Source organism: Myotis davidii, unplaced genomic scaffold (genome assembly GCF_000327345.1).
Source record: "Myotis davidii unplaced genomic scaffold, ASM32734v1 scaffold247, whole genome shotgun sequence".
Lineage (NCBI taxonomy): Eukaryota > Metazoa > Chordata > Mammalia > Chiroptera > Vespertilionidae > Myotis > Myotis davidii.
Genome location: NW_006299593.1, coordinates 618,368 through 635,307, shown reverse-complemented (window position 1 = coordinate 635,307; position 16,940 = coordinate 618,368). Strand labels below are relative to the sequence as shown.

The following is a 16,940-nucleotide window of genomic DNA, read 5'->3' as shown; positions in this document are numbered from 1 at the left end:
CTCTGGTCAAGGGCATGTGCCTTGGTTGCGGGCACATCCCCAGTGCGGGGTGTGCAGGAGGCAGCTGATCGATGTTTCTCTCTCATTGATGTTTCTAGCTCTCTATTCCTTTCCCTTCCTCTCTGTAAAAAATCAATAAAATATATTTTAAAAAAGAAAAAAGAAATAATGTAATATATGCCTCAAATCAGAAAGCCCCTGTTCTCAGTAGGAAATAATGCCACAGAAACAAACTCTACATAGAACAACAGTTTCTGTTGAGCCACAGAAAGAAAACATCAGCATCTCTATTATCAATATCTTAACCTCCTCTTTTTAAATTTCTATTTTTCTGCATATGTTTTATAATATATATTTTTAGTACTTGCATATAATTTATAAATAAATACACCTAAGGAGGATAAGTGTACTCATTGTTTACTGATAGTAATACACGGTCAAAAAACAGACAATGAGCAAAAATAACAATAATAACATCACTAAAGAGATGACTTTTAAGTTTCTTTTTATACCCTAAAGTCTTAGGATATTCTTAGTTATGTTAACAGATTACCAGGTGATTCCTACAGCACTATGTTGACTGCCTGTACCCTGCAATAAAAGCCATTTTCAGAAACTTTCAACTAAACGTGAATGAAGGATAAATAATGCATTTGTCATCTGAAAAGTTCCTTTCTGTATAATCAGTATAAGTATATGTCCAGGACAGTGCTTTGAGGCTCACCAAGTTTAAATAATCTTATCAGAACTAGTACAGCTATGGTTCTCTACTGATCCCTGAAATATTAAAATTTTTATTTGCAATGAAGAGACTCATTGTTCTTACCTAGAAAAAAAAAATTTCCTACCATAAGACTGGAGTAAAGAAAGTTACTATCTTTAAACCATTTCAGCTTACAGGCAGAGCACAGGAACTTAGTGGAAGTGTTAATTCACACTACTTCCCTTGCTGGAGGACAATTTGGCAATATGTATGAAAATTTTTTATGAAATTTGCCCTAACCGGTTTGGCTCAGTGGATAGAGTATCGGCCTGCGGACTCAAGGGTCCCAGGTTCGATCCAGTCAAGAGCATGTACCTTGGTTGCAGGCACATCCCCAGTGGGGAGTGTGCAGGAGGCAGCTGATCGATGTTTCTCTCTCATTGATGTTTCTAACTCTCTATCCCTCTCCCTTCCTCTCTGTAAAAAATCAATAAAATATATATATTTTTTAATTTTGATGAAATTTATACCAATAAACTGGGAATAAAAACCTCAAAAATATTCAAAATATCAGAAATAAAGCAGCAGTTCCACCAGAACTTGACTAATCTTGATACAAAAAGAATAACAAAACTTGCAAACCCAACTTTAGAAACAACAGTTCTAGATGGTGAATACTATCAAAAAGCCTGTTGCTACCCAGGGCAACCTTCTGGAAACTGAGCAATGACAAATGAACTTGGAATCCCAGTTGACCACATACTGATAGAATCACAACTGAGTAATACCCAAATCTCTGGCAAAGATGTGAGCTTTAGTCAACATACTCTGAATCTATTAACAGAATACAAGCATTAAGTCATCTCAGCATGCACATTAAGACCTAAGAATTGACAAATTGTGAACAAACTAAACACATAAAAAAAAAAAGTCCAAACAATCTCATAGCAAATTCACTTGAGAGCTCTTTTCTCCAAGAAAAGAAAAAATAATGCTGTCAGTATTAAAACAAGGAAAATGTGGGAGAGATAATAAATATAGGAAGAGGATACATATAGGAATAGTGCACTTAAAATTATTGCATCTACAAATACAACTTTAAAAAGAGGTCTCACAGTTTTGTAAAAAATTGAAAATACTTAAAAATAGGGTCTATGCTTACCCATTTGGTATCTTTCCCCTCTTCAAGATACTTGCCCAATTTCTGCTGGAAACCTGTCCTAATGAATTTAGAAATCTATATTACCTATACTGTAAATAGCTCAGCTATCCATTATATAACCTGCACAACTGTACAAAGCAACCATACTGAAGAATTAACCTAAAAAGACCATACCTGAACCTCCACAGTGAATTAGACATCTTTAGGACATCTGACTATAAAGTTCCCAGAGGTTAGGCTGACTGGAGCCTCCCGCTATATGCATAACCTATACCCTCACCTTTCCAAGTAACTAATGACTAGGCTATACAGCTCTGGGGTTCTAGCTACAGACAAAGAACAGCAAGCTGTCTCTGGCCCTTGGCTTCCCATCAAACAGGATGCTGCTGCTTTGACTATGGATTCTAGTACAACAAGTTAGATAATTTTGCTACAGACTCATTCTCCTCATTTACTTCAGAGTTTATTTAATTTTACTCACTTGTTTTAAATAGGTCTCGTTGCCTATTTTGTCTGTTAGAGCTCTGACAAAAAGAGACAACGGTCTGATCCAGCCTGTCCTACAGCCATGAAGAAATGAGTGGTCTAGTTACTAGCAAATTTAGCGACAACAGATTGACTTGAATGAAAGAGTCTTTAAATTTTTTATTTGATGAACAGAATCCAACAGTGCAAAATGTTAGTACCAGAAAAAAATCTGCTCAGGTATACAGCAATCTGGATTTTGCAGCCCCTCTTCACTTCTGGACCAAACAGGTGATCATTTCTCTTTCATTTAACTTGTAAAAGAGCTACTGCAGAGGCCATCCCCATGAATGATTGGCCTTAGAGGACAAGTAAACTGACTAAAACAGGGAGGATCAAGGGAATTTCAAGGTCTTTCTAGTAGCATGCTATAATGAAATGAAGCCTTTTCATCTCCACCTCAAGTATATTGAGAAATTTCTATCTGCTTCTCCTATCAACAAACTGTTGCAATTTAAAACTGATCCTACACAACATGGGACTTGTCCTAGTTTGTCAAAGACTGCCAGGCAGCAAAAAATAAAACTCCTAACCAAGTTTGTGTAATAACATGGGAAATAAAACTGCAAAAAGGACACCTGAATTTTTTTTAGAATTTATTGTAAACTTCTGACTTTTTTAAATAAGTCTGGTTAACAAGGGCAAATTCTGGGTCATGCTGTACAAATTTGATAATTAAAACCAATGACAATTTAAATTTGGCATACTTTGGGGAGGCTATTTTCCCAGCTTAACAAACTGCCAGAATGTTGTATATTGAAAAGAGACCACTACCTAATACTGGCCAAAGGCCTCCATACTATACAAATGTCTTAAAAATTCAAGCTAAATACAGCCCTTAGAAAGATTTCCTTCTTCTAGAATTATTCAAGAACCACTTTGCCAATTTACCTACTCCTCATGAGTGGTCTTTTCTGACTGAAATACCGTCTGAGTCATTATTTTAAAGGACAATATTTTGCTCGTCCTCAGTAAAAAATGTATAATCCAATACAATTACATGCCAGCATCCGCAATAAATGCAGTCAACATTATGCAAGGAGCTGGCAAACTTGAGGCATAGCTGTTCTAATACAGATCATATAAAGTAAAAAGAAAGAATATTGACTACATGAGGCTTTTTTTGACCCTTGCTCAGCTTAAGACTCTAGGTAAAATTTTTATGACTTCAAACAAAAAGAAATCCTTTTCTGATCCTTAGAGCCTACTCCTTAAATGTGGCACAGGAGTTGGGAACTGCAGACAAAATTTTCTGAAAAATCAGATGATAATTTTCAGTGAGATAAACAAGGATTTTTGTTGTTATTGTTTAGTCCATACCCTAAGGATTTGATTACTCTTTGGCTTTAGCTAAATGTATGCCTTTCTTCTCCTCTGCTTTCCCTTACTACCACTACCCCCACAGAAAATGAAAAGCAGTATCTTATATGCCAATTATATGGCTTTAGGTATGACCTTAGAAAACTAGCCTTAATACGTAATTATTGCCAAAAGGAATAATTCCAAGCCCTGGTCAGGTAACTCAGTTGGTAGAGCACAGTCCCAATACACCAAAGTTGTGGGTCTGATCTTCAGTCAGGGCACATACAAGAAGTAACAAATGAATGCATAAAGAGGTGGAACAACAAATCAATCTCTCTCTCCTCCTCTTTCCCCTCCTCTCTCTAAAATCAATAAATATTTTTTAAAGAATAAATTCAGACCAACTGTAGGCAGTCCTTGATTCACTCAATAAATAAATTCCTGGAAGCCTATGTACTAAAAGCAAATATTGGTAAATCAATGCATACTTCCCAAAAGTAATTCACTGATACTGAAGTGTTTAAAGATGATATGATATCTAGGATATACTTCAAAATTAGACAAGGTAGGCAGTGGGAGAAAGGGTAAGCAGTGAGAGAATCAGATGAAACAAAATTTGTTGTATGTTTAACTGTTAGGACTGTAACAAAGGTACATAGAGATTTAATATATTATTTTCTTGAATTTTTTGGATTTTAGATTTTCCACAGTAATAATTTGGAAACAAAAAAGAATGGGGCAGAAATTGGTTGTACCTATCAAAATTTTAAATTTACAAAGCTTAAACTCAGTAATCCCACATTTAAGAGTCTATCTTACAGAAATATCACTATCAATATGTAAAGAGATATTTATAAGGCTACATTATTGTTTGTTAGAACAATATAGGGAGGGAAAAGGAGACATTTTCTAAATGTCCACCACAGAGGAGTATGTAATTCCATACAACAGAATATTCTGCAATCATTTGAAAGAGCTAGACGTTTTAACTTATAAAGATATCTGACATATATATTATTAAGTAGAAAAAAATAGATGGGTATATGGTAATTCTCACTTAAAAAGAAAAACTATAAGACTACATGTATATCAAATGTGTGTGTGTACATGCTTGTATAAGCAAAGAAAAAAAGTCTAGAAAACTACACATCAAGCTAATAATAATGCTTTAAATGGGGGAGTTTAGGAGAGGGAATTTTACTCATGTACTTCTAAATTGTGGTTTTTTTTTCACAATCTATCTATATATAAGCCTAATATGCTAAGTGTCCCCTCGGGAGTTCGACCGACTGGAAGTCTGATGGCTCGCTATGATGTGGCTGACCACCAGTGGGTGGCACAGAACAAAGGAAGGCCCCGGCCAGCAATTGGCAGCCACTAGGGACCCTGCCAGTGCACAAATTTTATGCACTGGGCCTCTAGTAAACTTATAAAACTTAAAAATATTTTAAAATCCATTACAATTTTAAAATAAAGTATGTGGTACATAAAAGTTTCTCCATAAACAAAAGGAAATTTTAAATGAGTCAGCTAGGAATGCCACATCCTCATGATATGACATAAAATAATTTCATAAAAATAGAAAATAATAAAGCTTGAAGGAAAATCATGTAAACTACTCCACTTTCAATAAAATATGAACAGAAAAGAAGAACTGAAAACATTGGGACACTCAAATAAGTTTGCAAAACTTCTAGAGGATAGTCTTGGATAGAGAGAACTGAGGCAGACTGGGTGACAGAAGACTGGCAGTATAAAACAAAAGAAGGAAGCAAAAGACTGAGAGAAAATATAGTTACATAAGTGGGAAAGGGTCATCACATTTTATGAAAACAGTATTAAAAATAAGGGTAAAGGCCCGGCCAGTGTGGCTCAGTAGCTGAGGGCCAACCTATGAAATGGTAGGTCATGGTTCAATTCCCAGTTGGGGCACACGCCCAGGTTTGGGGCTCAATCCCCAGTGGGGGGCATGCAGGAGGCAGCCAATCGATGATTCTCCCTCATCATTGATGTTTCTCTCTCTGTTCCTTCTCTCTGAAATCAATAAAAATATTTTATTTTTTTTAAGAATAGGGGTTGAGGATGGGACAGAGCAGTTAGTGGCTATGGAAAATTTTTAGAGTTGTCCTTCATTTTAAAAAATCTAGTGAATATCTTTTTTTTCTATAAGGGGTTGGTCTGTTCCCAGTAAAATTTATTTATGCACACTGCCATTTCCGTGTGTGTGTGTGTGTGTGTGTGTGTATGTGTGTGTGTGTGTGTGTTGTATGTGTGTTTTATTGATTGATTTTAGAGAGGAGAGAGAAATATCAATTTGTTGTTCCACTAATTGATGTATTCACTGGTTGATTCTAGTATGTGCCCTGACCAGGGATCAAACCCACAACCTTGGTATATCAGGAAAATGCTCAAACCAACTGAGCTACCTGGCCACGGCATAAATATCTTCTATTTAATGTATACTGGCTTCACCCTAGAGGGTAACAACTTGAGCCAGCAGGAGTAACTCTGGTTTCCAGACCTCCATTTCAATGTGATGAGACAACCACATGCATTTACTGTCCTTTCTCCTGAAACCCCTTACAGAAAAAGGTATAAACCCATTACTCCAAAAGAACAAGAAAAGACCCTACAGCCAACAAGAAATAGCAACAAATTTCTGGAAGACAAAAGCTGATAAACAGCAGTAAGGATGAAACAGGGTAGCACAAAAAAAGAGTCTTTGCCAAAGAAATGAAATCCAAAAGGGAGTTTGAGAACCAACCATAATCATGGAGATCAGGACTCAGAATGCCAACAATAATGGAAGCACTGAAAACAAACAGATTAACTGAAAGAGTAAATAGTCAAACCCCTGCACACTTACTCCATACATGGATATTCAAGGAGCCAAAGCTAATCCTAGGCAAGGCATCATGGGATTTTTCTCTGGAGAAGTAATGTAGCCTGCGAATATACTAAAAACCATCAAACTGTTCACTTTAAATAAGTAAATTTCATAGTGTGTCAATTATATCTCAAAAAAAGCTATTTTGAAAAAAGAAAAAGCACCAATTTTTCTTCTTTTCCATAGTGGAAAATCAATTAAAATTGAATGTGAGTTTTTATTAATTATTAATATAGAAACTGACTTTTTACTTTATGTTTAAGAGATCTTTTAAAAATAAACTTCATTTGTGATGAAAAAACATTCACCTTAATAAACATTAATTCCATGTTTCATTTCAGTTTCCTCTTCAAGTAAAATTAAATGTAATACTTTTTAATAGAAACAGCATTATAGTGTATCCAATACCCAATTTCTATGAAAATTATTTTCTTCTATTCACCCTCCTATTTGCATATTTGTGTGAAGTGATGTTGATCTGGAATGATGTTCACTAAAAGTGAATAATGGTCATTTCTCAAAAACAGATTTTTGCCTGATATGTATTTGTGTCATCTTTACAGTTTTCTATTCTGCTTGGTTTTACTTTCACTGATTAGCAAGCATCACAATTAGAAAAGGAAAAATAATTTAAAAATTAAAAGACATATAATATGTCTCTCATTCTAAGAAGGTGAAGCAGACATAGTTTTTGCTGTTCTTCCCACTACATATAACTAAAAACTCTAGACATCATATACAAAACAAACATTAAAAGATCTGAAAGGTGGAAGAAGAAGGCAGATAGGCTTGGGACCTCAGGACCAAAGAAACAACACTGGTAAGTTTCCTGAATTTTCTTTTTGCTACATATCCCAGCTTGAAACTAAAGAGACATAATCAGGTGCAAACAAACAAACAAACAAAGCCCTAACAAAAGCTTGTTCTCTCTATCCAAAGATGACAAAAGAGGTGGCCTACCAAAATAGAAGACATTGACACAATCATTGTTGTGTTCTAGACAAACACGACAGAAAAAACTGTGGCCCCACCCACATTCACATAAGCACAGGCAGAGAGGGAGCCAAGATTTCCACCCTCCAGAAGCACCCAATACCCTGGTCAGGGTGTCAGAAAAGGCCAAGAAGGGAGCTGGGACTCTCACCCCCAACAGATGGTTACAATCCCCTCTCTCACACAATGTTATTAGCAGAGACCATAAATGGAGCCAGGACTCTCAGCTCTAGCAGATGAGGAGCCCCTCTCAGGTCAACAGAGTCCAAGAGGGGAACATGGACATCTCCCTCCACCTAGCAGTAATGAAGCATTAATCCACATCTCTGGCCAGAGCAGTGTCTAAGAAAGCTAGCTAAAGGGTAGGTTTAAATGAGAAACAGGGTCTCAAAACATGATATGAAACTGTACAGGTTTCAATTAAAAATCATTCTTCACACCAAGAACAAGGAACTTGTCAAAGTAATGAAAAAGATAATCAGTAGATGCCAGAAATGACAGAGATGTCAGAATTATCTGATGACGTTAAAGTTGTTATAACAAAAATGGTTCAACAAACAATTATGAACACACTTGAAACAGATTGAGACCCTGGGGGGGCGGGGGGGGGGGCGGAATAGAGCAAAGAATTACCAAATGGAGAGTTTAGAACTAAAAAATACAATAACTGAAAAGAAAACCTCAATAATAGCCTCAGAAAGAACAGAGGCAAGAATCAGTAACTAAGAAACAGAGGCAAGAATCAGTGAATTCAAAGATATAACAATAGAAATTACATTACCTGAACACGAGAAAATAAAATGAAAGAAATAAACAGCATCCCAGGAGCTGTTGGACAATAACAAAAGATCTAACATTTATGTCACCAGAGTCCCAAAATGAGAGTGGAAAGATGACAGAGTGGGAAACTATTTGAAGAAATAATGAATTAAAACTTCCCAAATTTGGCAAGGGACATATAAACCTACAGACCCTTAAAGAAGTTCAGCAAACCCAGACAGGATAAACCCAAAGAAATCCATGCCAGGACACATTGTAATTAAACTCCTGAAAACTAAAGACAAAGAAAAACAAAATCTTAAAAGTAGTCAGAGAAAAGTGACACCTTTTCTACAGGGAGAAAATAACTTGAATGACGGCAAATTTCTCATCAGACACCATGGAGGCCAGAAAGAAGCGGCACAACACTTTCAAGTGCTAACGGAAAAGAACTGCCAGCCCAGAATCCTACACGCAGCAGAAATGATCGCTCATTCCTTTTCAGATGAAGTAAACTAAGCCAGTCTTATGTAAAGAGAATTTGCTGCCTACTCTTTAAAAAAAATGTCTACAGGAACTTCTTTAAACAGAAAGGAAATGATTTTTTTTAACAGGAATCTTGGAACATAAAGGAAAAAAGAACACAGTAAGCAAAAATATGGGTGAATATAACAGGTTTTACTTCTCTTGAATTTTCTAAATTAGATTTGCTGCTTGAAGCAAAAATTAAAACAGTTTGACATAGTCCTAAATGTCTATAGAGAAAATATTTAAGATGGTTATAAATAGGAGAGGATAAAGGAACATAACGGGAAGTGAAGTTTCTATATTTCACTCAAACTGGTAAAATGATGACACAGGTAAACTGTGATAAGTTATATACTAAATAATGTTAACAACTAGAGAAAACACCAAAAAACTGTACAAAAAGGTACATTCAAAACCAGTATAGATAAATCAAATTATAATTTTAAAAAATGTTCAAGTCACTCAAAGCAAAGCAAAAAAAAAAAATAGAGAAACAAAAAAGGAGAGAATAAACATAAAACAACAAATAAAAAGCAGAGTTGAGCCTTAGCATATCAATAATTACATTAAATATAATACCCCTCACAAATATAAACATAAATATCCCTAAGAAACTATTGGCAAATAGAATTCAGAAGTATATAAAAAGAAATATGCATACACAATGACTAAGCTAACAGTGACTAACTATTCCAGGGAGGCAAGCTCTTTTGCTGTGTTTGTTTTTTTATTAAAAAGCTGTGGGGTAAAAGTCTTCCAGTTTTGATCTTGTTTGTATACACTTGAAACATGACAAGCTCTGTGATAAAAGCATATCTTTTAGCACTATAATGAGCAATGACACTATTAACAAGCCCACAACCCGGGCATACGCCCTTGACTGGAATCGAATCCGGGACCCTTCAGTCCCCAGGCCGACGCTCTGTCCACTGAGCCAAGCCAGCTAGGGCTATGTAGTATTTTGTTTTTGTTTTTGTTTTTTTGTTTGTTTTTGTTTCTTTCTTTCTTTTTTCTTTTTTTTTAATTTTTTTATTTCTTTTTTTTCTTTTCATTTTTTTTCTTGTTTTTCTTTATTTTGGGCTATGTAGTTTTTAACTTACAAAGTCAGTACGTGTTTTGTTAGGTTTATACCTAAGTATTTCTTTTTTAAAAAGTGATTATAAATGGTATTGTATTTTTAATTTTGGTGTCGATGTATTAAGTGTTAGTATGTAGAAATATAATTAATTTTTGTATGTTTATCTTGGATCATTGTGACTTTGCTGGCCTTCATCATTTCTCTAACAATAGAACATTTTTCTAGTATTCAGAACACTGGAAGTATCTAAACTCAAAAAAAAAAAAAAACGACAGAAGTGCTCTAAAAAAAAAAAAAGGTTTTTGTTAATGTCATTGTTTTGCCATGATCTAAAGATCAAGCTGATTATCAAACCATGGTATCGACCAAAGGTAAATTCACTACAGTGCAATGTGCATATCAATGTGATATCTTCAAGACTGAAATAGTTGGTTGTTTCAACAGTCATAATCCATATGTATCACCACAAATCACATTAAGGTAATTTAATTGGTTACACGTGACAGTTCTTGCTCACAGATGTTTCACTAGATAATGTATTTTAAAGTTCTAAATTATAATTATGCTAACATATATTATATGCTTAAACTTCTTTTAACAATCATTATGTCCTTGAGAGTTACATATCTCAACTTTTTTTTAAATTCTAAATCTAGAACAAGAAGTTTCCAGACATTCCAAGTAAATAACCTTCCTAATAAGACACATATTTTCCTGCCAGTATATTCTAAATTATATAGCTTAACGCAAAACACCTATAGTTATTTTACTTGTTGGCAATTTTTTAAATGGCTAACATGGGTTGGGTGTTGTTGTTGGTTTTGTTTTTTAATATATTTTTATTGATTTCACAGAGAGAGAGAGATAGAAACATCAATGATGAGAGAGAATCACTGATCAGCTGCCTCCAACATGCCCCTGACAGGGGATCAAGCCCACAACCGGGGGCATGTGCCCTGACCAGGAATCAAACTATGACCTCTGATTCATAGGTTGACCAACACTCAACCACTGAGCCACACCAGCCAAGTGGGTGTTGTTTTTTAACATCAAAATTAAGATTATTCGCCCTGGCCAGTGTGGCTCAATTGGCTGGACATCATCCTGTGGACAGAAAGGTTGCCGGTTCTATTCCTGGTCAGGGCACATGCCAAGGTCGCAGGCTCAATCCCCAGTAGTGTGCTTGCACAAGGCAACCGATGTTTTTCTCACACCCTGGGCACGAGATTACATGGTCAGCGGCCGGCAGTGCCCCGTTCGGTCCATCAGGCCGCCCGCCTCCCACATACAGAGACTCTCCACGTGCAGTGGTTCTCTCTCTCTCATACAAAAAAAGTTTTTTAAATCCTTGGGTGAGGATTAAAAGTAGTACTTATGAAGAATAACTAATGTATAAGCAATGCATACAGTCTTTCAGATCAGAAATCATAGAGACTGAACACATGCATTTTACTTAGGAAAGTGTCTGTAGCATTTATAAGTCTCTCAAAGTGATCAATGATCCAAAAAAGGAAGAGAGGAATAATGCACTTTCCAACTCCCAATATAAATATTATCAAATCTATGCCTTAATTAAGCCAAAACCAGCAGAAAACTGTATTCCTCTGGCTCTCTGGAAAACTGCTTTTACTGAATTGTGCTTTGGTTATGCCATATGCTTTCGCTAAAGGACAATTCAGGAAACAGCCTGTCACATATTGCTGCATTGACTGTATGGATACTAAAGTTACATTATATAGGACCTTCTTTGTGAGGACATATGGGAGAAACAGTTCTCTGGTCTAACTCAGAACCAAGAATAGTTGTGCTTCTCCTAAGTAACTACTTTTTTATTTTATAACAACATAACTCAAATAACTGAACATGTCTCTTTTTTGTACTAGTTGCTAGAAAACCTAGTGACAAAGTGATGGCCTACCTTTAAAAAATGTACAGGCCTTCAAATACAATTTTTTGTGTGCATCTAATTTCCCTCCATGTCTTTTTCTTTTTGGAATTCAGTAAGTGGCTTCTCCACTAAGAAATTACACTTTGAGCTCTGGCTGGGTAGTTCAGTTGGTTGGAGCATCATCTGGATGTGCCAGTGTTGTGGGTTCAATATCTGGTCAGGGCACATGCAAGAATCAATGAATGAATGCATAAATAAGTGGAACAACAAATATCTTTCATATCTCTCTCTCTCATTCTCTCAAATCAATAAATAACTTAAAAAAGAAAAAAAGAAGTTACACTTTGACTCAATACCTCTCGATACATCAAAAATGTATTCTTGCCTGGTTGGCATGGATCAGTGGTTGACTGTCAACCTATGACTCACAGTTGGGTCAGGGCATATACCCGGGTTGTGTGTTTGATCCCCTATGGAGCAGCAAGAGGCAGCCAATCAATGATTCTGTCTCATCATTGATGTTTCTATCTCTCTCTCCCTCTCCCTTCCTCTCTGAAATCAATAAAAATATATGAAATAAATAAATAGCCAAAATAGCCTGGCCTGGAAGCTCAGTTGGTTAGAGCATCGTCCCCATACACCAAGGTTAGGGCACATAGAAGAACCAACCAATGGATGCATAAATAAGAGGAACAAATCTCTCTCTCTCTCTTTTTCTCTTTCTCTCTCTCTCTCTCTCAAAATCAATAAATAAAATAGCCAAAACATTTAAATTTCCCATTATTGTTGCTTATTTCTTAGCTGAATGTCCCTTAATTCAAATATTGGAACCAAGTCGATGCAACATCAGTTGGTCTTTAAGTAACTGTCTTCCTTGTTTTTGAAATACTACAGCAGATACTACCACATTGCAAAAACAGCTTTACTCTTCTTTCCCACAGCAAGAGCAGACACTTAAGAAATGACCTATTAGACACCTTAGGTCTCAAAATGTTTAAGCTCAGGTATGTGTGTGTAACTCAATTTCTACTAACTCCTCCCCCTCAATATTTTTGCTTCTCCTCTCCCCGCACCACAAGCAAATTTGAAATGTCATCATTGCTCAGCTTCTTAATCCAGATTCACACATTTCATAGATAAGCCACTCACTAATTCTATCTCTCTAAGTTGCTTTCAGCTGAAAGCTTGATTTTGATATGTGATTAAATCAATCATTACATGATTAACAGATACTGCAAACTATCAACTTCGATGATATAAAGAACCAAAATATCTTTATTATCCTCAATGTCCAGACTATGCAAACTCATAAATACAGAAAGTAATGATTGACTGGGGAGGGAGGGGAGACAGAATATAAAATGACTGCTAATAGGTATAGGATTTCTTTTTGGAGTGATGGAAATGTTCCAAAATTAGATTATGGTGACTTTTGCACAACTGTGAGTATACTATAAAACACGGAATTGTACACTTTAAATGGGTGAACTATATGGTATATGAATTGCATCTCAATAAAGCTATTTTTAAAGGTATTGTATTTTACTGTTAAACTTAAAAGTTATATGGTATTGGAAGGAAACTAGGCTTTGGGTGGTAAGCACACAACAGAGTATAGAGATATCAAATTATAATGTTGTATATCTGAAATTTATATGTTATTAACCAATGTCACCTCAATAAATTTATTTTTTTAAATTTAAAAACAAAATCTGAAATAGCAATTAAGAATAAATGTTAACTGCTAGTATCCACAGAACAAATTAAGGAAATGGCCTACTGAATAGTGATATGAGAGAAAACTAGAAATACAGAGATGGGAATATGGAGCTATTATACACGAGTGATTTGCAATCAATATTTTAGCATTAGTGCTACAAAGCTGGAATCAATATTATTTTAAAAACAAGACAGGACCCAGTATCTTATGAGCCTCTTTCCTCATCTGCAAATTCAAGGCTTGCAACTAACAAAATAATATTTAAGATGAAGAAAGAGATGGCTGCTTTCCCAAAAGGATTTACTAGGCAAAAGCCTCTATGTGCATATATGCTTGGGCCTTTAAGAATTACAATAAAAAAGGAGAGGCACTCCCTTATGATATGTGGAATTGACTAACATTGCATGATTATTCAATATTAACATAAGGAATTATATAATGAAAAAGTCAAGCTACTGTGACTCTTTAAACAAAAAGGAATGACTGGAAGAATAATTTGGTATACAAGGGAAAGAAAGCAAGTAATGATTCACAAGTAATAGCTGGCAAAAGAAAGAGTTGGTCTGGTTAGGCAAATATAGCTAGGTGGATTTCTGTAAAGAGCAGGAATTTTAGGTATAGACATACTAATCTTATGTCTGCTATCAATTTATTGTTTCTGTTCTTTCATTCCTCTTCAGTTACAATACCTACCTCAGGAATAGCTAAGAATCTGGTGCCTAAAAGGGGCTAGCTCAAAAGATGGGAGAAAGAGAAAAGACTAAGAAGGCTAGAGGAGCCGTAGCCAGTTTGGCTCAGTGGATAGAGCGTCGGCCTGCGGACTGAAGGGTCCCAGGTTCGATTCCAGTCAAGGGCATGTACCTTGGTTGCGGGCACATCCGTCTGTGCATGCTACTGTCTCTGAATGGGAAAACGAAAAAAGGTGAGATCAGCCCCTATGAATATGGGCAGAGGCAAGCTAGACTAAAGACAAAGACAGTGCGTACTACTTGTATTATTAGATGTTTAAGTGATTGAATCTTGGGCCTGACAGTAAGATTTAGGGTTATCTGCCAAAGATAGGATAAGGCCAAAAATGGAAAGCCCCTAATAATGATACAGCGAGTTAGGAAAAGCAATTAGAACTGATAGGATAATGCAGAGGTTCTCAAACCGTTTTTTTTGTTGTTGTTGTTGTTGTTTTTTTTTACCATGTCCACTTAGGGCAAAAGATCCCTTAATTCATCTAACCCCATAAAACCCCACTTTCCAGTGAGAAAAGAACTCAGTGATAACAATGAAGTAAGTTTTATACATATATATAGTTTTTTTAATTGATTTCAGAGAGGAAGGGAGAGAAAACAAAACATCAACAATGAGAAAATCACTGATTGGCTGCCTCCTGCATGCCCCAAGGGCATCGACCCTGCAACCTGGGCATATGCCCTGACCAGGAATCAAACCGTGACCTCCTGGTTTATAGGCTCAACCACTGAGCCATGCTGGCCAGGCACAATGAAGCAAATTTTAGGAAGAATGGGTAACTTGTATTCGAACCATAATTCATATATTCTTATGTCAAGATACTAAAGGCTCTAACCAATTTGGCTCAGTGGATAGAGAGTCGGTCTGGGGGACTGAAGAGTCCTGGGTTCTATTCTGGTCAAGAGCACATGCCCAGGTTGGGGGCTGGATCCCCAGCAGGAGGCAGCAGAACAATGGTTCTCACTCATTGTTGATGTTTCTATCTCTCTCTCTCCCTCTCCTTCCTCTCTGAAATCAATAAAACTATATTTTTTTAAAAGATACTAGAAAATTACAGGCCAATATTCAGCTGATACAAATATGCATTACTATTCAGTGGAGGGTTAACATTATAAATCACAACAAACCAAATGGATCAGTTGAAGTCGTTTATCATATAAGCCAAGAACTACAGCAACGGAAAACCACAACCAACTCATGACAACACTGATGGTGTCTGAGAAAGAATTCTTCCTAAAAACTCTGGTAATCCCAACTGCTCCAGCGGGAGCTTTGCTTGGCTGCCTACTGCAGCTCAGCAGCCAAATTTCTTAGCAGCATACTGAAACAGCAGCCTCAGTAACTCTAACAATATCTAATTTTGTGAAAACCAAATAGTAATAACCATTCATAATGCACTTATAATACTAGTAAGTAACCTTTGGTTCTTATAAACGATAATGAATGAGGATCATTTACTCAAAGACTTCAAGAAAATGAATAGAGAGAAAAGCATCATGATCACGACGGACAGTCATGTTCAAGGATAGCCCTTGGAGAGTTGTGCTAACAATGTGCCCTGGAGAAGGAAGCTGTGCAGACGGAGGTGAGTAAAGTCCCCAGTCCTGCCCCTCCTGCAAATAGTCTTTCGAAAGGCAATTCCATGAGAAAAAAAATCAAGCAGTGAGTAATAACTCATTTTTGAAGGGAGAAGCAGTGACCCAAGGCGGTACAAAGTGAATAAGACAGTTACCTAAATACTGGCGACATGGAGATCTGAAAGGGCCAGAGGAAGGATGAAGAGGAGTTAGTTCTAGGGCACTAGGAACCTGGGGGGAAAGGGACAGGTAGCTCCAAGCTGGGCTTGGCAAGTAATTAACAAAGTCAGGTGAATGGTAACCCCCCAATGGAGGCAGGACAACAGAGGTGAGGAATGCAGACGCTAGATCCAGACGGCCTGACGGGGAATCTCAGCTCCCCCACTTTATTGTCTCAATAACACTGTTGGGCAAATAAGTCCCTTAACTTCTTTGTGCCTCACCCGTAAAATGAAGGTAATAATAATACCTAACGGGAATGTGTTCCGGTTTAAGAAGTTGTATGTGTAAATTGCATAATACAATGTCTTGCACTATCTATAGTAAGTGACACCTCACTTTTGTTAAATAAATCGAGGGAAGTGGGGGTTTCTTTTGACACCTCCAAATAAAATGGAGGTGTCGGGGGCAAAGTAATGGTCAGGGGGAGATCATTGTAACTTTTTTCTCGGCGGTGAGGGGCGGCACCCTGGGGAGAGGTGGGCCTGCTGACAGGGTTAAGGGAGCACCCGCTCCCGGGAGAGGGGCACGGGTCGAGGGAAACTTCCTTCCTGGCCCAGGATTTTCAGGAACTCATTTCTGAGAAGTGGTTGTGATTGTAAGGAGGCAAGAGTTTAATTCCCAAGCAACAGACCATGGGGTGAAATTCTATTTTGCCTGCAGAGCGGAATGGGGTTCGAGTCGGAGGGAGAGGCGAGATGTCCTCGGGGGAAGAGGTGATAAAGCCACCATCCGTCCGGCGCGTCCCAGTTGCCGGGGGCGGGCCAGCCTCGGAGGGAGAAGGAAAGCTGCCGCGGCCCGGAGGGAGACGGGGTGCCTCCAGGGTCCCTGGTCTGTGGAAGGCGGCGACCGGGA

At 37.1% G+C, this 16,940-nt stretch overlaps 1 protein-coding gene across 3 annotated transcripts in view; it reads right to left on the bottom strand.

Moving 5' to 3' along the window:
- EXOC6B (exocyst complex component 6B) overlaps positions 1-16,940 on the bottom strand; it is a 521,374-nt gene that overhangs the window by 481,152 nt on the left and 23,282 nt on the right. The window lies entirely within an intron of this gene.